This window comes from Emys orbicularis, chromosome 12, assembly GCF_028017835.1.
Source record: "Emys orbicularis isolate rEmyOrb1 chromosome 12, rEmyOrb1.hap1, whole genome shotgun sequence".
Lineage (NCBI taxonomy): Eukaryota > Metazoa > Chordata > Testudines > Emydidae > Emys > Emys orbicularis.
The window spans coordinates 20,081,039-20,103,573 of NC_088694.1; positions in this window are offsets into that span (position 1 = coordinate 20,081,039).

Genomic DNA, 22,535 nt, shown 5'->3' on the forward strand with positions numbered 1-22,535 from the left:
TATATTTGGGTGTGATCCCTCACGCCCCGTAGCATGCTGGGGTAGGTGCTTGTTGTTATGTCAGAGTCACAGAGAAGTTAGATAAAAACATAAACGCTCTTCCTGGAAGGTTGCAACATAACACTGCTTTATTTCCAAGAATCCAGAGCTCAGACACACAACAGAGAAACTCAGCTGTTCCCTAAGGCAGAGGGGCACAACTCACCCCACCTCGCTGTAGGCTGGCTTTTTGCAGGAGATGGTGACCCAGATCACACGCTTCCCTACAGAGCTCACTAGCCTGCAAGCAGGACTAGGAAACCTTTTAATCTTAAAGTGATAGGAAAGTTGTGTTTAAAAGGAGAAGCTTTCAGGAATGTAGTATAAATGCCCCGATAGATAAGAGAGAGAGGCTTGGCTGCCACCAGTCCAGGGATCAGGAAGTTGGAGGGCCATCAGAAGTACCAGACATGTGCATGAGAACACAAAGGGACAGTCCCTGCTTCAAGGACCACACAATCAAAATCAAACTTGCAATACAAACCCAAGTCTGGGGTATTATAGTTCAACCTGCTACAAATGCCGGGCCCTGGTTTCTGCCAGGGAAATGTTGATGAGGGAGAAGGGAATGAAACTATAAGCAGGGCCCTGAGCCAGTGCTTTTAAAATTCCAGGGATGCCACTTTTCCCCATGAATTCCATCTACATTCCACCCCCTCATGGTGGTATTTAAGTAGAGGGGCTGACCCTGTTATATAGCCTTTCAGAGGCTGGAGTGAAAAGGGGGGGGGGACACTATCAGCCCTTCTGTTCCCCCCAATAAGTGGGAGAGGGGAGATTATGCTGGAGAAGTGGTCAGCACCTTGGAAAGCACACAGGCCCTACTATATCTCCGCAACAATGTCTCTGTAGCAAGTGAAATGAGGGAAGGGTGATGGGAGCTCCCTGGGAACTTGCACAAGCTGAAATTGACCATTTCAGAGGATATTATTCATGGTACAGCTTAGGAGCCAGAAATGAATTACAGCACCAGAAAGCAAAGAGTCCCACCTGGAAGCAGCACAGCAGTGCTGTTAGTGCAGCCACCGCTCAGAACAGATTCCATGCTGACGGTGACCCATTAAATAGCAGAGAAAACCCAGCAGGTGTAGCAGCTGCACTGCCTCAAGAGATGACACAAGACAAATAACTTCTTTTCCTTGTCTTGTCAGCAACAACTGCGCAAGTCCCCGACAGGGCACCTAGAGTCCCAGCTTACGGCCGGTGACTGTGACCAAGGAAGGGCAGCTGGCAGAAACTAAAAGGCAGAACCTTCTCCCAATGTTGGCATTGAGCACAGAATAGCTCCACCCCAACAGCTTGGTCTGTCTGGTATGCATGTCTATTAGCCCTCAAGCCGTCAGCCCCAAGAGTACATTTCTGGGTATTTGCGGCGGGACCCGCTTTGTGCTTAACTTTACGCATGTGAGTTCTAAAAATACCAAGCTTTTCAATCGAGCACTTTTCATCCACAGCTCTCAAAGCACTTTACAAAGGAGGTTAGCATCATTATCCCTATTCCACAGATAGGAAAACGGAGGCACAGAGCAGGGAAGTGACTTGCCTAGGGTCTTTCAGCTGGCCAGTGGCAGAGCCAGGAATAGAATCCAGTTCTCTTGATTCCCAGTGTAGTGCTCTAGCCACTACCCCACACTGCCTCCCTATTGACCTAAATTGGACAACTGCTGCTTCAAGTTAAGCATGTGCTTAAGTGTTTTGTCCCTGATGCAGCAGAGCACTCAGCACCTTGCTGGACTGAGCCCTTATTGCCTCTGGTTGGGCCAGATAAGAAGACAGAAAATAGAATGCTAGTACAGCTCTACCCCGCTATAACGCTATAACACGGGTTCGCGTATAGCGCGGTAGCAGCGGGGCTCCGGCGGCACTTTAAAGGGTCCGGGGCTCTGGCCGCTGCGGGGGGCCCCGGGCCCTTTAAATCACCGCTGGAGCCCTGCTGCTGCTACCCCGGGGCTGCGGCAGTGGGGCTCGCCAGCGATTTAAAGGGCCCGGACTCCCCGCAGCGGCCAGAGCCCAGAGCTCTTTAAATCACCTCCGGAGCCCTGCCGCCGCTACCCCGGGGCTGTGGCAGTGGGGCTTGCCGGCGATTTAAAGGGCCTGGGGCTCCCCGCAGCGGCTGGAGCCTGGAGCTCTTTAAATCACCACCGGAGCCCTGCCGCCCCTACCCTGATATAACAGGGTTTCAGCTATAACGCGGTAGGGATTTTTGGCTCCCCATGACTGCGTTATAGCGGGGTAGAGGTGTATATAAATTCATGGTGTGCCCACACCTTGAATACTGTGTGCAGTTCTAGTCGCCCCATTTCAAAAAGGATATATTAGAATTGGAAAATGTACAGAGAAGGGCAAATAAAATGATTAGAGGGTATGGAATAGCTTCCATACAAGGAAGATTTAAAAGACTTGGACTGTTCAGCTTAGAATAGAGAAGACTAAGAGGGAATATGATAGAGGTCTATAAAATCATGAATGGTGTGGAGAAAGGGAATAGGTAAGTGTTATCTACCTCTTCATGTAACATAAGAACCAAGGGCCACCCAAATAAATTAATAGGCAGCAGGTTTAAAACAAACATAAGGAAGTACTTCACACAATGCACTGGCAACCTATGAAACTCCTTGCCAGGGCAAGTTGTGAAGGCCAAAAGTAAAACTGGGTTCAAAAAGAATTAGATAAGCTCATGGAGAATAGATTCATCAATGGCTATTAGCCAAGATGGTCAGGGATGCAACCTCATGCTCTGGGTGTCCCTAAACCTCTGGTTGCCAGAAGCTGGGTCTGGACGACAAGGGATGGATCACTCAATAATTGCCCTGCTCTGTCCATTCCCTCTGAAGCGTCTGGCACCGGTCACTGTTGGAAGACAGGATCATGGGTTAGATGGACCACTGGTCTGACCCAGTATGGCCGTTCTTATGTGGTGTTCTACACTGCAATCAAAGGCTTTTAAAAAAAACCAAAACAAACCCCCCCCCCTTTTTTTTGTAGTAGTCATTTACGTTTAACATAGTTATGGCTTTAATTGGAGCATGAGTAGACATGCCTGAGCTAGCTTTGATTTAGCTAGCATGAATACCAATAGCAGTGAAGCCATGGCTGCACAAACTTCAGCACGGGTGAGCTGCCTGAGTAATTACCTAGATTCCAGGCAGGCTTGTACTGTCTATGACAGGGGTAGGCAACCTTTCAGAAGTGGTGTGCCGAGTCTTCATTTATTCACTTTAATTTAAGGTTTCGCGTGCTGGTAATACATTTTAACATTTTTTAGAAGGTCTCTCTCTATCAGTCTGTATTATATAACTAAACTATTGTTGTATGTAAAGTAAACAAGGTTTTAAAAATGTTTAAGAAGCTTCATTTAAAATTAAATTAAAATGCTGATCTTATGCCGCCAGCCTGCTCAGCCCACTGCCAGCCTGGGGTTCTGTTCACCTAGGCCGGCAGCAGGCTGAGCGGGGCCTGCGGCCAGGACGCAGGCTGGCAAGGGGCCGGCAGCCGGGACCCCAGACCTGGGGGGGTGTTCAGGGGTCAGGGCAGAAGGCTGGGTGTGTGTGGGGGTGCAGGGGTCAGGGCAGAGGGATGGGGGCTGTGGGGGTACAGGGCAGAAGGCTGGGTGTGTGTGGGAGGTTCAGGGGTCAGGCAGAGGGCAGTGGAGGTGGGGGGGTTTAGGGGTCAGGGCAGAGGGCTGGGGGGTGCAGGACAGAAAGCTGTGGGGGGGGGTTCAGGGATCAGGGCAGAGGGTGTGGGGCAGAAGGCTGGGGGTGTGGGGGGGTTCAGGGGTCAGGGCAGAGGGCTGGGGTGCTCGGCTTGTGGGGGTGCTCCCAGCCCCCTGCCCTGAGCGGCTCATGGCAGGGGGCTGGAAGGGATATGCCCTGTTCCACCCCCTTCCCCAAGGTCCCGTCCCTACCTCTTCTCTGCCTCCTCTACGGAGCAGCGAGCACACTGCCAGTCGTCCCCCTCCCCCTCGCAAAGGCCATCAGCTGATCGGCGGCAGGGAGATGGAGGGGGAGGAGGAGGGGTAGGAAAGCACCACGCTGAGGGAAGAAGTGGGGGAGGGGGGAAGCTTGGCTGCTGCAGGACCAAGCTTCTGCCTCCTGCCCCCGCAGGGGAGAGCGGTGGGCAGGGGGGCTGAGCGGTGGGCAGGGGGGCCGGGACCATGGCAGGCAGCAGTGTGCCACTCAAAATTGGCTTGCGTGCCATGTTTGGCACGCGTGCCGTAGGTTGCCGACCCCTGGTCTATGATGATGCAGCTTCACTGCTATCAGTACCTGAGCTAGCTAGATTAAAGCTGGCTCAGGTATGGCTACATGTGCTGTAATCACCACCATTCCCAACTGCACTGTAGACATATCCTTAGACTCCATGCCACTCTTCTTTTCAATCGCTTTCACTAGGAGCTCAGGCTAGATGATTATTCCCCTGGATAGGAATTCGTTCTGCATATAATCCCTATTTTCTCCCAGTACTTCAGCTTGAATCCATCAATGGTCTACGAGCAAGTCAGGCTAATGCAACTAGCAAACTGCTTTGCTACCAAACTGACCCACTGCTTAGCCCTCCCCAGCCACTGCACGTTCCTGCCTTCTGGGCATGATATAATTGGAGGCAAACTTTGTTTTGCGGTTCCCTGTCACCAATGGCTGCCTCCTCAGCGATACATTTAATGACACTAAATATAAATCAAATAGGCATATTTGTGCAAGATGCCTGTTTCCGATTAAGAAATGACGTCTGCGTTTGAATTTAGTAGTCAGACAAAAGATAAACACTGTGGTTAATTGTGCCTGTTACTTTTCCCTCTGGAGAAATGAAACAGAATCCATGTATGTTTTGCTCTGACACATCTGCCTTGTGGAAGAAGAGGAAATGCTGGAGATGCAACGTGCCTGGGAGACAGACTGGCTGGGCACAACATGTGTCCGGATGGGCCCATTTCACACAAGCCTAAATAAATCCATCAGCATCTATTATGTACAGAGTGCCACAGATGTGCACGGGGCTCGCAGAACAAAGGAACACCGGAGTTTACCATGGAAGAGCTGAGCAACAGGAGGAGATAACAAAAGGGGGTGATGACGAAGAGTAGGTCAAAGAGAAGAGCAAAATGATGATGCGCTCCCCTGTGAGACTCACTTGTGTGTCTTGGCGGTTACAGTGTTATTGACAGTTGTTTAAATGTAATATCCTTAGTAAATAGCACATAAAATGGTAGCGTTCTACTTTACACACAGTCACATTCAAACACAAACAGGTGTGCATGCACATGTACAGACATGTACACACACATATATGCATGTGTAATCTAGTGGTCAGTGTGTGTTATGTGCCCCCCTCTGTGCCCAATCCACAAACCCACAGCTCTACAGGTTAGCTCTTTAGCTCAAGCTGAAGAGATCTGTGCTTTCAGGCCTAAAGGGCCTTGCTTCAATCACACAGGGATGCATGCACACAAATATTGAAGCAGCTGGAGTCCGGGGTAAGTGAAATAGTGGCTTTGCCCACATTTTTTGGTCTCAGGGATGTGCCGTTGAGTCTGCTATGGCCCAAAAATGAAATGTCAGAAATTTTGGCTGGAGACTGCTTGTTCTGATCCAACTCCAAGGCCACCGCTTCCTACAAGGGGGCTGGGAAGTAACAGAGTGGGGGTAGGAAGCAGAGAAGATATTAAGGTGGAACAATCTGAGTATGCCCCTCAGTGAACTCTTCATGACTGCACCAGCCAGTGACTGGCCAAGGTGAGCGTGGGGGAGGGGGAGATGCAGCAGATGCACCTTGGCTGGTGCATGACAGAACTGCCAGGCCCACATTCAGAATCAGAAGGCAAACTAATGCTAATGCCTGAGATTCCTCCCCAGCATGTCAGGCAGCATAACCCCAGTTCAATGCCCCTGCTGTGCATCACAGCACCTTGTCCTAAGAAGAGCAGGAAGCCCCAGGGCCAGGCTAGAATGCATTGTCCTTTCAGGTACTAATCACTGCATGCTTGGTGAGTGGCCCTCCTCCACCTAATACCTGAGAACCATCCCTCAAAAACAGGTGAATCAAACTTCATCACTGACTAGGGGATACAGCCGTTGCCCTTAACCATGCGTTAAAATCATAGTGACCAAGAGAGCTCTGTTGAGGAGAGCTGAATGGAGGAAACTCTGAGGAGAACTTTGTTCTATTTCCTTTATGCAAAAGAGAAAATAAGTCTTTAGTGCCACATTCCAGGCACGGACATGCAGCTTGGGATGGGTGAGAGGTTACAGAAAAAACAGGGACTGAACCTCCCCAACAGCTGCAGCCCAAAGGTGCCCTTAATAGTCATCTTGATGCCAGCAGGGGTTGTCTATGGTTGCTGAAATGTCCTCCAAGAACCAGGAAGCCTGATCGCTTTGGCTTTTAGTGCCCCATTATCCTAATTAAAGGTTTCAGCTCCTCTTGCTGCTGACACTTTAAATCTCTTTGTAGGTAACTTCTGCTCTGCAGTTGGCACTGACCACAAGCAGCATAGCCGCAGCTCTCCTTGGTTGCAGATAACAAGGGGAAGTCGTGTGAATAAGGCTCATAGAGTAGTGGCAGTGTAATACATTGCTAGATACTGGCCCTCACCTGTGACTCTCGGGGAATTTTACAACGTTTAGCTTTACAAGTTTTTCCATCTAAACCGTAAACTGCTATTTTGTTCTGTGTTTTATTATTCAAACCAATTATTAATAGGGTTGTTTTGAGCTTTAGACTCACTGCAGACACACAGACCACTATTTTTGTTTAATTATAGGATGACAAACATTAAATAAGGATCAGAGGGGTAGCCGTGTTAGTCTGAATCTGTAAAAAGCAACAGAGGGTCCTGTGGCACCTTTAAGACTAACAGAAGTATTGGGAGCATAAGCTTTCGTGGGTAAGAACCTCACTTCTTCAGATGTAAGACTTCTTCACTTGCATCTGAAGAAGTGAGGTTCTTACCCACGAAAGCTTATGCTCCCAATACTTCTGTTAGTCTTAAAGGTGCCACAGGACCCTCTGTTGCTTTTTATTAAATAAGGAGCCTTCTTAAGAGAAATGTTAGGTGTGAATTTCAGTGCACTCTTAAAGGCAGTAAAATGCACAGTGACACTCTTTAAAGCTATATCCAGGAACCAGGGCTGGCTCCAGGCACCAGCCTTCCAAGCAGGTGCTTGGGGCGGCAATCTGCAAGCAACGGCAGTCCGTGTGTTTTTGCCCCCAAGCAGCGCACCGAATTGCCGCCGCGGACGGCAGGGGCAGGCCGTGCGTTTCCGCGGCGGTGGCAATGCGGCGGCAGCTTCTATGTTCAGCTGCCCGCGGCGGCAATTTGGCGGCAGCTTCTGTCTTCCGGCTGAAGACAGAAGCTGCTGCCGCCGAATTGCCGCCGCCGCAGAAACGCGCGTGCCTCCCTAACGGCACACGGTCTGCCCCCGGCGGCAATTCGCCGTGCTGCTTGGGGCGGCAAAAACAGTAGAGCCAGTCCTGCCAGGAACTAGGGGAATATGTTCCCATGGGAGAAGGATAAAAGGAGGAATATAGTTTGCCTTTATGTAGCTCCTTGTATGAAAAGATCTCAAGCCGTAGGATGCACAAAGAGACTTAGGTGTTGCAACACTGAGCATCAGAGTGCCTAACTTTTAAGCACCTACACCACTGAGATCTACAAAGCCTGAGTTAGACTCCTAGCTGCCTACACAATGCACAGGAAGAAGTGCCTTACAACGTGATGCACAAAAACCAGAATGCTAAATTGGGAGCTGCCTAAACTAGCCAATGGGAGAGGTGTGTCCTAAGCCCCGCCCCTCTCACAGAGATGGGCACCTAAGTCCCGACCACAAAGAGGCCCCTAGCTCTGCTTAGCCACCCATGAATGGAAACCCCTCTCCTGGAGCCAGGCAGCTTCCATGCCTAAGGTATTTCTTGCGGGAATGACTTAGGTGCCTGCCTCGCTCCACACTAAATGGCGACAGCAGCAACTAGGAAAGGAGCCAACACTAACTTTTATCCCAGTGGTTAGAGCACTTTCATGAGATGTGGGAGACCCAGATTCAGTTCCCTTCTCTCTGACAGAAAAGATTTGATCAGGGGTCTTCCACTTCTCAGGAGCATGCTCTAACCACTGAACTATGGGATATTCTGATGTGGGGGCTCCCTCAGTCTCTCCTGCTGAAGCTATGCCACCGTAGATCCTACTGAAGTAGTCACTGAGCCAGACTCTGAGAGAATGACTCTGTAGTCCAGTGGTTAGGGTACCCACCTAGAGGTGGAGACCCTCAGACAGTCCCCATGCTCCAATCACCCTTTATCCACAGTGGAACAGCTTCAGCGAGACTGACAGGGCCCCATGTCAGAATATCCCATAGCTCAGTGGTTACAGCATTTACCTAAGAGGTGGGAGACTCCTGTTCAACTCCTTCCATCCTACTCACCTCTGGCAGAGAGGGGGGAGTTGAACCTGGTTTTCCTGTATCCCAGGGAAATGATGTAACCATGGGGCTAAGGGTCACAGTAGCAGCCCCACCCCCCCCTCTTCTCCACACCCCTGGATTCTGAATGGGACTTGGTCCAGTACACAACTTGTCAGACTGGGCCTGCATGTAACTTAAGCAGCTGACCATCTATCTTCCCCCACTTTGTGACTTGCTCTGGAGCTTAGGCAAGAGACAGGTGTCCAAATGCTTAGAGTGAGCCAGCAATGCGAATACCCAGAAGCAGAAACATAGGCACCTAGGGAACATTTACCTTGAAATTTAGGCATTGAGTGAATTTAGACACCTACAGGATTCGGCAGGAATTTTGTGGATCATAGTTGAGTGAAAACTTTAGGTGGCTAAGTATCTTTGTGGATTTGGACCAAGGTGCTCTACAAACAACCTATTAAGCATTATTCCCATTATAGAGATAGGCAAACTGAGGCCCAGGTAGAGGGTTTGGTCTTCAGAGGTGCTGAATTCCCACAGCTCACGCTGACCCCAATGGGAGTTGCAGATGCTCAGCACCTCTGGAAGGCAGCTCATAAGGGCTTGTCCATATAGCAGGGGAAACTCACTATGATGCACCCACCCTAGTTAGGCAGCAGCATTGATGAAGTTCTTCCACTCTGGTGCCCTCTGTTTTCTGCCATTCTGGTCCTGCAGCAGTCTGGAGCTTCTATGGCCCAGCTCTCTGGGCAGGTCACCCTTCAAGTTCAGTCCCCTTCCAGGGTAACAGAAAAGTCCCCACAGAAAAACCCAAAAGGCTAATGGCCTTTACGCTAGCTCTTTGGCCCCCATCTGGGACTCAGCAGCCTGTGTTCCTTTTAAATAATCCCCAGGCTTGTGTTCCCCCTCCTGCTTGGGGAGGGGAATCCAGGCCCACCCTCTCCTCTGGATTCCAGCCCAGTGACCTCCCTTGTGTTACACTGCACCTTACAATGTCTAGCCACTTTGCTGGACTGCTCTCTACTTTTTCCCTGTTTGCCAAAGTCTCTCACGGGACTCAGCTCCTGCTCTGGAGTTCTGTGTTCTCATGTGACTAACTACTACTGAGGAGCTTCCTCAGTCCCCTACCAGCCCCACTTCTCTGCCTGAACTGCTGCCTGTTATGTCAGCTGTTGCTAACTGGCCCCATCCTTAGCCTCAATTGGAGGTGTAATTGGTCCATCTATTAACTCTCTCCAAGCTGTTACAGTATAGGGACTACATATCCCAGCACAGTCCATAATGGGAAATTACTCTGTATAGGCACATGTGTGTTAGCTAATATGATGTAAATTACTCAGATCCCAATTCATCCAAGCACTTAAACATGAGCTTAACTTTAATCATGATTCACTTCAGTGGAATTAAAGCACATGATTAAGTACTTTGCTAAAGAGGGTCTTCAGTGCAGATGACAAGGGCTGTCATGTTGAACTTCATAGTAGCAGGTCATGCTTAAAGGTCAACCACAACCCATTATCATTACTTTAAACACAACAGTCCTTGTGGACACGGAGGCCTGGATGCACAAAACAAATTAGGCACCTAAGTCCCCATTCTAAGCATCTAAGTCCCATTTTCAGGACCACTGTGATACACAAAACTCCTGTTGCACCCTGAAGGCACCTAACCTCACCCAGCACCTAAGTTTTTGCAGTAAAAGTTCCCTGGGTGCCTATGTATCTGCGTCTGGGCACGGGCCCTGCTACCTCCCTCTTTCACATAGACACCTATCTCCCGCCTTTAACCCAGACTGATCCACAAAGTAGGGGAAGACAGGCATTCTGGCGTCTAAGTCACGTGCGGGCCTGATCCGGGAGGTACACTGTGAGCATGCCTACTGGACTGGATCCCACAGGTGAGTTCATACAAACCAGTAGGGATGGGAAAAAGGAGACGGAGGACCTAGATTTGACCTAGTGGTTAGGGTCCTCCCCAGTACATAGGAGCCCCCCAGTTCAAGTCTCCCCTTCACCTGAATGGGAGAAAGAATTTGAACAGAGCTCTGCCACCTCTCAGATGAGTGCTCAAAGCACTGGGCTATGGGATATTCTGATGGGGAGGCTCCCTCAGTCTCTCCTGTTGAAGCTGTTCCACTGTGGATAAATACGCACTTAGGTCAGAAACAGCAAGAGAGAGTGAGTGCGTAGGCACGAGAATGGCTCTGCAGCCTGGTGGTTAGAGCACTCTCCCAGGAGGTGGAAGAGCCAGGATACAGTCCCCCCGGATTGAATGACTTGTTAATTATTTAGCCAGAGTGCAACAGCTTCAACTAGAGAGAGGAGGGAGCCCCACCTCAGACTGTCCCCTAGCCCAGTGGTTAGGGCACTCACATGAGAGACACCAGTTCAAATCCCTGCTCAGCCACAGGTAGAGGGGTGACTTGAACCGGGGGCTCCCATGTCCTGGGTCAGTACCCTCACCACTGGGCTAAAAGTCATGCAGGAGTTCCTCTTGCTAAAACATCATAGGCACTTAACTCCAGGACAGGGATCCCAGGTGAGACTCACTAGTAGAGTGAGGTGCCTCCCTGCAGCCTGGGCTTAGATGCCTTAGAATGCCCCCTCCCGGTTGGCATTTCCTGTTGCCTAGCCTAGGCGACTCCCTGTCAAGAGTGCTGGCTTTTGTGAATTATAGTCTAAAGCGCCTACCTCTCCCTATTCATTGTATTCATTCTAGGCACCTCACTCAGGCTTTGTGAATCACAGTGATTTTCTAGACACCTAAAAATTAGGGGCTGTGATGCTCAACATCACAACACCGAACTCGTTTGTGCATCCAGGCCTGAGGGTCCAACATCGTGCTAGTTAACATATGTGTTAACACAATGTAATTCCCAAGTGCCGACAAGCCCTAAGCAACTTGTTTAAGGTCACACAGTCGTGGCTTTCAGTTCCCCTGCCCTAACCAGTAGACTTTACTGTCTTCTGAAAGAGGAGCATTTGTCTGGATTTTAAGTACAATAGATAGTGTAGGAGCCATTTCATCAAGAGCAGGGCTGATATGTGGGAGGCCTGCACACTTCAAGAGGACAGCAGTGTTAATGGGGAGTTATCCACGTCCTCCACACAGGCAGAACTGAGCTTCATTTGTATTATTAATTATTATTATTATTACTTTATTACTATTTTATTATTTTATTTATTATTAATTGTAATACAGCCACTCAGATACTTTAAGGCCTAAACATTTCTATGAGGCATTAGTACTTAAAATAACAGAAAATCAGTGTTGTTTTTAAACAAAATGCTTTGTTGTGCATGTACTGGTGACTCTGTTCACATGTGTTGGTGTGTTTGTCCCTCAGAGCATGTGTTCACATATGTGTGTGTGTGTGGGGGGGGTGCATATGTGCCTGGGAGCATGTGCATACATGGGTGTGGGGAAGTGGTATTTGTGCTGGGTAGCATGTGTGCACACATGGGTATGTTTAGATCTTTTTGTGCCTTTTAGGAATACTGTGAAAATTAGAATTCTTTTTCTTCTGTGTCTTCTGGAAAAGTACTCATTTTTAATCAAATGCCAGCGGTGTGAGCTTTAAGGAGTTAGCATCTCAGAAAAGATCCAAATCTATTTTGTTTGTCTTTTGCCCATCTGAGAGCATTTGAGCTATTTTTCTAGATTAACGAATATCATAAAAACAAGATCTCATCCCAGAACAGTCATAATAAGGTAATACTGGAAATATAAGGAATGAATGGGAAGTTATGCAACAATTTGGCTCTTAATCCTAAACACAATCTTCCTCCACACATATCTATACTCACTGCAAGATTAAATGTTCTCAACATATTGTTTGTAAATCCGATTCCTTTTATCAGGTTAATTGGGCTTCAGGCTCTTAAATCATGGCTTCTGTAATTGCACTGCCTATTCAGTTGATCACATAAGAACTTTCAGAAGCAGCTCCTGAAAAGATTTCTTGGCTTCTGACAATATTTGTACAACAATGAAAATGTGTGTGGAAAGAATGAGAGACTTTGGCTCTGCTAGGCACTGCTATGAATGTACGGAATCTATTGTTGTGAAAAGGCTATGGTTCATGTTCCCATTTTATAACTGTGCAGCAAGGTCAGATGCAGAGCGATTCTGAGGAATTGTTTTGCCGTCCCCAATAAGGTACTTGTATGCGGTTCTGGGGACCTGTTAGTTTGGCCGCCCCCATATGCATATGAGAGATGCATAGGTATGCACCGGTGCTGAGGGGGTTTTACCGCCTCAAGAGGGGTTGTTACCGCCTCATAGTGTATTGAGTCCGGACATAAGGTACAGATGCATTGTGGTACTTGGAAATAGAGGCCTTGGTGTGTGTGTGTGTACACCAGTGTGAATTGAGAGTTACCGGAAGACGCCCAGAGTACTCTGCGAAGTCTTTTGGCTCGTGACCAGAACTACTCTAACGCAAGCCCGGTAACTAGAGGATCTTTTAGGAGATCCGACCCACGGTGGGCTAACTCGGCCTGGCATCGTCCGGCGAGGAAGCTACCTGGGTCTAGGAGTGCGTGAACCCATCTTCCCTCCCCTTTTCCTCTCTGTGTGAGCCACTGACAGTCTGATCATCTCACTGGATGCAACGAGAGTAAGCGGCGCCGTCTCTCTGAGACTAGCCAATGCTCTTTGCTGAAGGGAGGTGTAGGAGGGTCGTGGCCATCCTCGTTAGCCTCTCCTGTGTGAGTACCCTGTAGGGAGAGATCCTTAGTTTATGTGCCGCTAGAGCGGACAGGGCATCCTCCCTGTGTGTGTGATTGGAAAATGGGTGGGGGACAGTCTAAGCATTCCCTCTCACCCCCTAAGGGTACCCCATCTTATTTCATGTACGTACATTATGGTCCTAAAACCTGCAGGTATTTAGAGAATTGGAATCATTACACGCATGCAAATCCATCTAAACAATGCCCACTAGAAGGTACCTTCAATCTAGATAAGATCATACATCTCAGAGGAGCTTTTAATCACCAAAAAGCCTCTGACACACAATGGGAGCAATTTGTCTATTGAGGAAAGGAACGGGTTAATTTGAAATTCAGCTTGGTCCAGAGATAAAGAGAAAGTTGCTCTGCATTCAAGGTCAAGAATCAATGCAGACCAGGCTAAGTACAAAGAAAAACTGCTTTCGGCCCCAGCTGGCTGTGAAAAAAATATAGACATAGTCAAACCAAAGGCAATACAAGTTACAGTGCTGAGATTACATTTGCAAAGCTTAACTGTCCAGTGAGATCCAACACTCTGCCTTTGCGACCCTGGAACCGGCGTGGTTTGGGGACGCTGAAGAAGCCACAGGCAGCCGGCCTGGACTGGAATCACTGAAAAGACGCCCCAGGAGACCCCGGGGTGTAAAAGAACTGCCCTCCCAAGAGAGGAAGCAAGTTGGATATTGCACAGCGCCTTCTCTGAAAGTTGTACACAGACGTGGCCAGTCTGAATGTACGTGTGTGAGTATGAAAGTGTGCCTACTCTCAGCTGCAGTAAGTCTGAGAACCGGAGAGGGGTTTAGCATTCCTCTCTCCACCCCGGTTGACCGGGAAGGGTGTCAAGTGGATCTACCCCCAGTCGTAGCAGGACTGGGCAATAGAGAAGTTGGAGAAAAGGGAAGAGTTGTGTACTTGATAACTAGAATTGAGCAATTAAGAGCATAGATCATGAACCAGGCAGCAACTCAAACGTACGCCCAGGGCAAGTTGCAAGCCTTGAGACAGGACTTCCAGGCAAAAAAGAGGAAGCACTGGCTAAGCAAGTACCGGTCCTTCAGGGACTTGTCAAAATTTAATTATTTGTGCTCAGTATATGCTGTAAGAGCAGTGTGTTTGCCACAAAAGAAAATTGAATAGTTAAACGCCAATGGGCCATGCGTTTTGCCCAGGTGGCAAGCCTCACGAGGGAGGACTCGGGTAGCCTTATGAGTAAGAATGTTTAAGGGAAGAGACCAGGAAGGGTGGGGGCTAGTTGAGAAGCCCACCCTCCTAGCTAAATTGGTAGTGAAAAAAGCCGGTGCCCATGGAAGGGACGGTTCAGCGAGAAAAGCAGGATCGGGCCCAAGCGGGCAGGCAACAGATAGAGAGATTGGAAAACAGGTTGGAAACTTTGAGGGCATAGTGGAAGGAAAAGAGTAAGTAATTATAAGCATGGGGATTTCAAATCCCCAGGACAATAATTGGAATGGTAAAATCTGAGTTGATTGGGTGTCGTTTTGGGAGACAAGCAAGTGATTTAAGAAAAGAGAGTGAGAAGTTAACTCTGTAGTTGCTAGAGGGAATCAAGCAGTGAAACTTGGTAGGAATGTCTGTAAGTAATTCAGGCAAGAGGTTATTTAAGTGGAATTATTCGACTATGAATACGTTAGTCTAATTTGCTGAAGAACACTCCTGCTGTGTACAATCTGTGTTTTATAAATTTGAGATGAATTGGTATTGTTTTAAAGTTGCAAAACTGAGAATACTTTTGCCAGACACAGGAAACTAGTGTTGTTTAAGGTATTTAGCATTTAATCCTTAAGGTGACTTAACGCTTTACAAGATTTAAAATGTTTTAACTAAAGACCAAAGGTTGTGGCTGCAGCAGGGTAGTCAAAGCCAGGAGAATAAAAGATTTGAATTTGTTTTTGGGTAACAAAATAGCAGATAAAAGATCTGGTAAAGAGAGAGAAGGACAGTGCCCCTGGCTCTGTGTGGTCGAGCTGTCACTTTACTAGGGGTGCATGGAGATTTTGTAAGCACAAAAGAAACAGTTACACCTTGTGTAGAAATTGATGTGGCTAGTGTTGTGGAAATTGAATTGTGGAGAGGATGTGCATTTTCCCCAGAACATGTGCAGTGTATATTGTAGCAGAGGTAAAAGAAATGCAAACCTACCAATATAGGTTGTGTTGTCTTTTTCAGATCACTGTGTGTTTGAAAGCAGAAGTTAGAAGTAAAAGGCAATCAAAAGTTTGGAAAAGTTAATTGTGTCCTTTTTTTAAGTAAGAATCTTTAAGCTGTGGATAGCTTTGAATCTGGAAGCAAGCCAGAAAGCATCTGTATTAATGCAATTATCTAACTGATAAGGTAGAAGCTACTGAAACCGGGTCTTCCTATGAAACAAATACAAGGAAATATGGGATAATTCCTCTGTTTTGCCTGAAATCAACAAGAGTATTTGTATATAAAGGAAATATTTTAAGCAATGACTGACTACCCAGAAGGGGTAGACCTCTGTTCTTTTGTCTTTCAGATCATCAGAGAAAACGGATACCAGCTGAACAGCATTCAACGTACCATGCATTTACTGGTTCAATAGGAATTATTTTTGTGTTCTATGTCCTGTCTTGTGGTGTTTGTCTTGTGGCCAGAATTGTTGTGTTTAATATTTTCATAAGACAGTCTAGTTCAAAATTAAATAGAAGGGTTAAATCAAAAAGCAGATACTTGTTTTATTCAACTTGGAATACAAAGTGTTTGGATAAATCAGGAAAATATGATATACTAAAGTCTAATACATTTGCTTAAGTAAGAAAAAGAAACTTCATTGGCCAGATTTTTTAATTGAAAAATTGTTGTTAAAATTTGCATACCAACAGTCTTTGGAAGCAAGGACATGGAAGGTTAACCCACTCCCCATATTGCCCATGGGATCCTTCTGGCTACCTCAGATTTCTAGCCAGAGGGCTGGGGAGGGAGGAAAGCTATTGGACACCAGAGGTTGTACCAAGTGGACTCCTCAAAAGTGGGTGTGCTTGTCCTGGTTTGTTGCTCCAAAGCTCTGTATAGAAGTTATTTTACTGGAAGGGTGTATATGGCATACATTGAATAATAAGACTAATGTACTGTATAATGGCAATGTGTAGGTATTCATTGTTGGGAAAAGGTGTATGAGTGAAGAGTGGAAGTTTCCTTTGTAGGTTAAAAGAACCCAAGAAGGGGAGAAGGAAAAAGAACAGAACGAGTTAACTGGAAAAAAATAGCTAGCAAGCTCAGTCCAAAGATAAGATGCTAGCCCCATCCAAGGACACTGCCCACAGCTAAGACTTGGCTGACAGCCAAGAAAAGGGGGGGCCTGAATGTGCCCAAGCAACTATGAGATCTGCAAAACACTGCCAGGCATTAATGAAATGTGTTAGGTTTCTTTTCTCACAGATAAAAGAAGTGCTACCCAAAGACCCTAGCAGCCCTGCCATTCATTGAAACAAGGAGACTGAGTCTATGTAAAGTCCATCAACGAAAGCTTGCTTTGGCTCCACACTGGAAAGGCCCTTTCCAAGTCCTGTTAACCACCAACACCGCTGTGAAGTGCCAAGGACTGCCTACCTGGACCCATGCTTCTCATTATAAAAAGACCCCTCCACCTCGGGAGGACTCTCCGACTGATAAGCCTATTTCTCCTTCTAGCTCTGCTGTGCCTTCTGGACAGCAGGAAAAAGAAAAAAAAAAGACAAGGTGAAGTGCTAATAACCTCTCCTTTGTATGATGCTGAACCACACTGTTTCAGGAAAAGAGAAGAAGGAACACTTGCTTCATTGAAACCACAAAGTCCAGGGATTCCTGACTACAAAAGACATTAAGAACTGACCCTGGTGAAGAAACAAAGAATTATACACTGGCAGAAAGAAACTTGTGGGACCCATGCTTGGGAACGTGGTATTGATTGGATTTTTGGGTTTATTCTACAGGCTGCGCCCTGTGTTTTGGATAAGTCCTTCAGCATGTATTGCCCTCCCTAATTGGATTTTAAATTATAAGTACCAAAGGCACCTTGTTGCCATTGCCCCTGCCATCTCCTCTATTACACTATTACCCCTGTAACACATCCAAATACAGACAATGCCATATATTTGATAAAACCAATGGCCAAGGCCTTCACACTTTAGTGATTTATTTAAATATTGTTTGAAAAAAAATATTTTTAAGGTTCAGGATATCCCATATAAGCGAACAATTGAATGGAAAAGAATGGATCAGTGGAGATAAAAGTATATGATATCACTACCAGTGAACCCCAAGGATCTGTAATTGCAATTGATGGGTTCTATAGCGAAGTAGATATGATGGCTGTTCCTGGAATTTGCACTGTGTTAAATGAGAGAGGCCCTTATTGTTATTTGGTCACCCAATTAGTGAACAATTAAACGAATACCCAAAGAGTTTGTTTTGCCACTGGAAATTTTACCTGCATAGAAATTATTCCAGTGACTAATAATGTGACCTGTACCTTATTGCAATACACCCCTTCTTATGCCATTAATATCAATGCCTCCCGGAAGTACATAAAGGTGTTCAACCAACAGATGTGGTATAGTACTACACCAAAGAGAGATGTATTAGGATATCAATGGACTGTGATTAACACTACACTAGGGACTGTTAAATTTTCATTGCCCTTATCCAGTTTCCAGATTACCTCTACATACCCAAATTGTTCAAAGGGGGCTGCCATTAGATTAACACAACAGAGGCCTTGGGTTATTTCCTCTAGAAAGAAGAGAGACTTGACCGGATCCCTTTGGGATGGGGCCAATAGTGTAGCAGAACTTTGGAATATTTTTAAGAACCAAGAACATGATGAGAAATTGGGGCAACTAGAGAAGGCCATTGGCCTTGTTTCTGGGGCACAACTAACCCAGGTACAGGCTGGAGTTGGTGAGTTACATGTTATTTCCGCCCTTAGTTCAATGACCCAGAAGTTGCTGACAGAGATGGGGCTGGGAAGGCATTGCAGTGGGATCTAGCATGTTCAGAAATTCAGGATTTCCTGAATGACCAGCTAATGGCCATTCAGAATGATCTAGAGCATCAGGCTTGGCCCACTGCCCTTACAGACACATCAGGAGTACCATCTGATCTGTGGCCATGGAGACATACTTGGAGACTTTCTGGGTGGAAGTGCAGGCGTTCTCAGTGCTCCTTCCAAGCATATGGACTGGTTGGGGGGGTGTGGGCTCCCACATACCGAATCCTGCCGGGTCCATGGGGAGGATGCATGTGGGATTGGGTAATTCACCGAGACATCTGGGAAATTAGACCTCCTGGTATGCCCAATCGATTTTTAGTCAGTGTTCCTGGGATTACATCTGACATTTGGATGGGGTTAGGGAGTTAATGGACATTTTGGCCGTTAGAACCCCCACAGCTTCAGTGTATCCGTAAACTGAAGCCAGGAGCAGTTGTTACTCTTCGTGACTACGTTTGCTGGGAGGGTAGGGGACAAGGAACTACCCTGACAGGACACTTACTTTTTCAAGCTAATGATAGCTGTGTGTATGTTAAAGCCACCACATTGCAAGACATACATTTTAATCTCATTACCACTGCAGGCAATCATATTATTTACTGGCCTGCAGATAGAGTTTTGCAAGTAGCCCTTAGGTTCCAGATACCCTTTAATTGGACTAGTTTAGTACCTGATCGATTTCAGAATTTGTTTTCACTGTTACCAGAGGTTCAGAAAATCTCTGAAGTACAAGGGCAAATTCACATGCTTCAAAATATATATCAAGTTGAAAAGTATGCCTTTCAGACAGCTTATAGAGTGTCCACCTTATGTACTAAGTATGATGTATTGTGTTTTATGACTAAGATTGTACAACAACCCCATCATATTATCGCTATGGGAATGTTATTGCTTGTGTTGTTGTTAGCTAGTGTAGGAGTATGTTATTGTTGTTTTAAAGGACGTAATAATAGTAATACCTTTCGTGTCCATGCTCATCATGCATTGTCATTACATCCAATCAAAACCCCTAAGGTTGAAGCATCTGAAGTAGAATCTGAATTCCAAGACTTAATGTAAATAGAGATTTGAAAATGTTTGTTGTACTAGTAGTACAAAAGAGGGGGTTGTGGAAGCAGAGAAAGAACTGACAGGAAGGGGATGCAATGCATGACAGTTCGTTAGCAAGAGTCAGGCTAACTGTAACCCTAATAACGCGAGATTTGTAGAAGCAAGGAATGTGTGAGGCGAGTGGGAAAGAACTGTGTGAGAAGTTGTTGCAACCTTGTGTAGATAATGTGTAGATAATATGGAATGTAGACTAAGAGTCTACATTAGTGAGCAAAACAAGATATCAGAATGACCTATGTATAAACAAAATGCAGCTGTTGCTCATTATTGTCTGTAACAAAAGGTATAAATGCTTGCTGTAATTGTTTACCTGTTGAGAGACCTGTTTAGCTCTCTCCCTCTACGCAATTGCTTGAGAAAATAAAGTATCTGACTTGCTGTACCCAAACAAAAAGTGAGAACTCTGTTATTCTCCGACATAACTCATCAGAAGGTTCCAGAAGATCAGGGTGTCTGAAAGGAATTCTTAGAATGAATGTTTCTTAAAGGATGGGAGTTCTATTCCCCACGCTTAGGACAGGGGGGGAAAGTATTTGTCGTACATCCCATTTGCCCTGTACTAGTGCCTTGTCCTGTAACTAGTATAATCTCATTGTACAGCATACACGTTAGGAGTGAATGAAGATTTTGTTATTGTTATTATTTACGAGCATAGTGTGAGAGGAAGAATGGTTCTTGCAGTTAAAGCACTGAATTGGACCAGACTGGGGTTTGATTCCTGGCTCTGCCTGACTCCCACTATGACCTTGGGCAAGTCACTCTGGGCATGTCTACATCTTGAGTTCGGATTGAGCTAGTGTGCTAAAAACAGTGGGTAGCCAGAGGGGAAAGCCGCCCTGAGTATGATCCCATCCAACACCCCAGGTATGTACTTGGGGTGGCTTGCACAGCTGCAGTGACACTCTATTCTTAGCACACTAACTCGATCAGAACTAGCATAGGTTTGTCTCCTCAACTAAGATGGGAATTACAACCCTAGCTTGAAGAGTAAACCATACCTTTAATCTCTCTGTGCCCCAGTTCCCCGTCTGTAAATGGGGATAACAATACTCCCTTTCTCTCACTCTTAGGGTACGCCTACACCCAGCCGCTAGTTCGGCGGCTGGGGATCGAAGTTCCGAGTTCGATTTATCGCGTCTGGTCTGGACGCGATAAATCGAACCAGGAAGTGCTCGCCGTCGACTGCGGTACTCCAGCTCAACGAGAGGAGTACCGCGGAGTCGACGGGGAGCCTGCCTGCCGCGTGTGGACCGCGTCTGAACCGCGGTAAGTTCGAAGTAAGGTATGTCGAATTCAGCTACGTTATTCACGTAGCTGAATTTGCGTACCTTACTTCGACTTGGGGGGCAAGTGTAGACCAAGCCTAAGTCTGTCTTGTCTATTTAGACTGCAAGGTCTTTGGGGCAAGGACTGCCTCTTACGATTGTATGTACAGTGCCTAACAGGGGTCCACAGCAGGAGCCTTCGTGTGATGGTCCCTATCAGCCTTAAAGTCTGCTAAACACCTCGTACTACCACTTTCCCACATCTTATTACTGTGATGCTATGGAACAAAGGAAGACCTCAACGAAAAGAACTTCCATCCAAGCCCAGACACCAAGGGTCCTCCTTGGGACCAACGCTGACTGTTCTCTCCATAAATGTTGAAGGACAGTAAGCTCCTAAATGGGAAATGATTGCTGATATTTGCACACAACATCAGTGCCATGTTCTGCCTACAGGAGATTCACTAAGGATTACAGGACAAATGACCCAGGATACCCGGAATGATGTTGGCTGTTGGGAGACCACAGAGCCAATATGGCAGGACTGTATTTGTTAAGCCAAGCATCAGGATTGCATCCACCTAAAAACAGAAGAGAATAATATTGAACGTCTCACTGTTGAGCTCAATAAGATCTCCATAACCTTCATCTACAAACCACCAGAGATACTTTTCAATTTGGTTGACCCACCTGTACAATGACAAAGTGTATCATGCATCATAATTGGCGATTTCAAGAGCCAAAAAACTTTTGACCTATCTCACTGCTGTGTGATATTTTAAAATTGCTTGAGTGACTACTGCTATATCACATTACAGCAGTTATTGAACCACTTCTTATCAACAAACAGGCTGGCTTTTGCATGAAAGCAATTTTTAAGAGCTTGTCTACATAGGCAGTTACTTCAGAGTAGTTACTCCTAATTAACTATTCCTGATTGATAATCCCATCTGTGCATACTTTTATTCCAGAATAGGAGTGCCTTAGTCTGAATTAGCTTAATCCATAAAGTAGATCTGGCTCCAAAAAGTAGTGTGACGGGGTGTATCTACCCCACACCAGTCCCGAAAGGATTATTACATTTTTGGTTGCACTTTTCCCCTCACTTGTTCATCTACGCACTCCCCATCCGTGGCCCCACAAAGTCGCAGGACCTCCTTGTCAATCTCCTCCTAGCTCTGGCCAAAATGGCCATCTACAAAACCAGGGAGAGGAGGTTGGCCGATGGGATTTCCTGTGACTGTGGGGCCTATTTCCGCTCCTCCGTCCGTTCATGCATCCGGGCAGAGTTCCTCTGGGCAGAGTCCGCTGGCTCCCTTGGTGCCTTTGAGGAGCAGTGGGCGCTGTCCGGGGTCCTCTGCTCGGTGTCCCCGTCAGGTTCCCTTCATTTAGCCCTGTGACCTCACTCCCATCCCTGTTATTTCATTAGTTGTCCCCCGCAATTATTTGGTATCATGGACCTGTGGATCCTCCCCTTAGGCTGGGGGGAGGTCCTTTAGCAGTGGGCGGGTGAAGACAGGACCAGTCCTGAAAGGGTTAGCTGTGCTTTGCAGGCTGAGGAAGCCCCGCCGCTCCGACTCTGCTGGGCATGCTCAGCCTGGAGGCAGAGTATAAAGGGAAGCAGCCCACCCCCCAGCTCAGTCTAGACAGGCTGCTGAAGGGAGAGGACACAGACTACAGGCTCTTCCCAGGGAGCGGCTGCAGGCCTCGACCTCAGGAGCAAGGCATGCAGAGGCCCACACGGACTCCAGACTGCCCGATGAGCCTGGGGATGAGACCGTGCCGGCAGGAGCTAGGCCATTGGAGGACCCCAGAGACCTGGGGGAAATGTGGAGCTTTGCCAAGGGAGAAAGGAGAGGAAGCATCCCAGGGGACTTAGAATCTTCTCCAGTGAGTGAAAGGGGGAACTGGTCAGCGTGTTTCGGGAGGATCTCTGCTGACTCATTGGGGAGCATCCCCACCACTGCCAGGACCC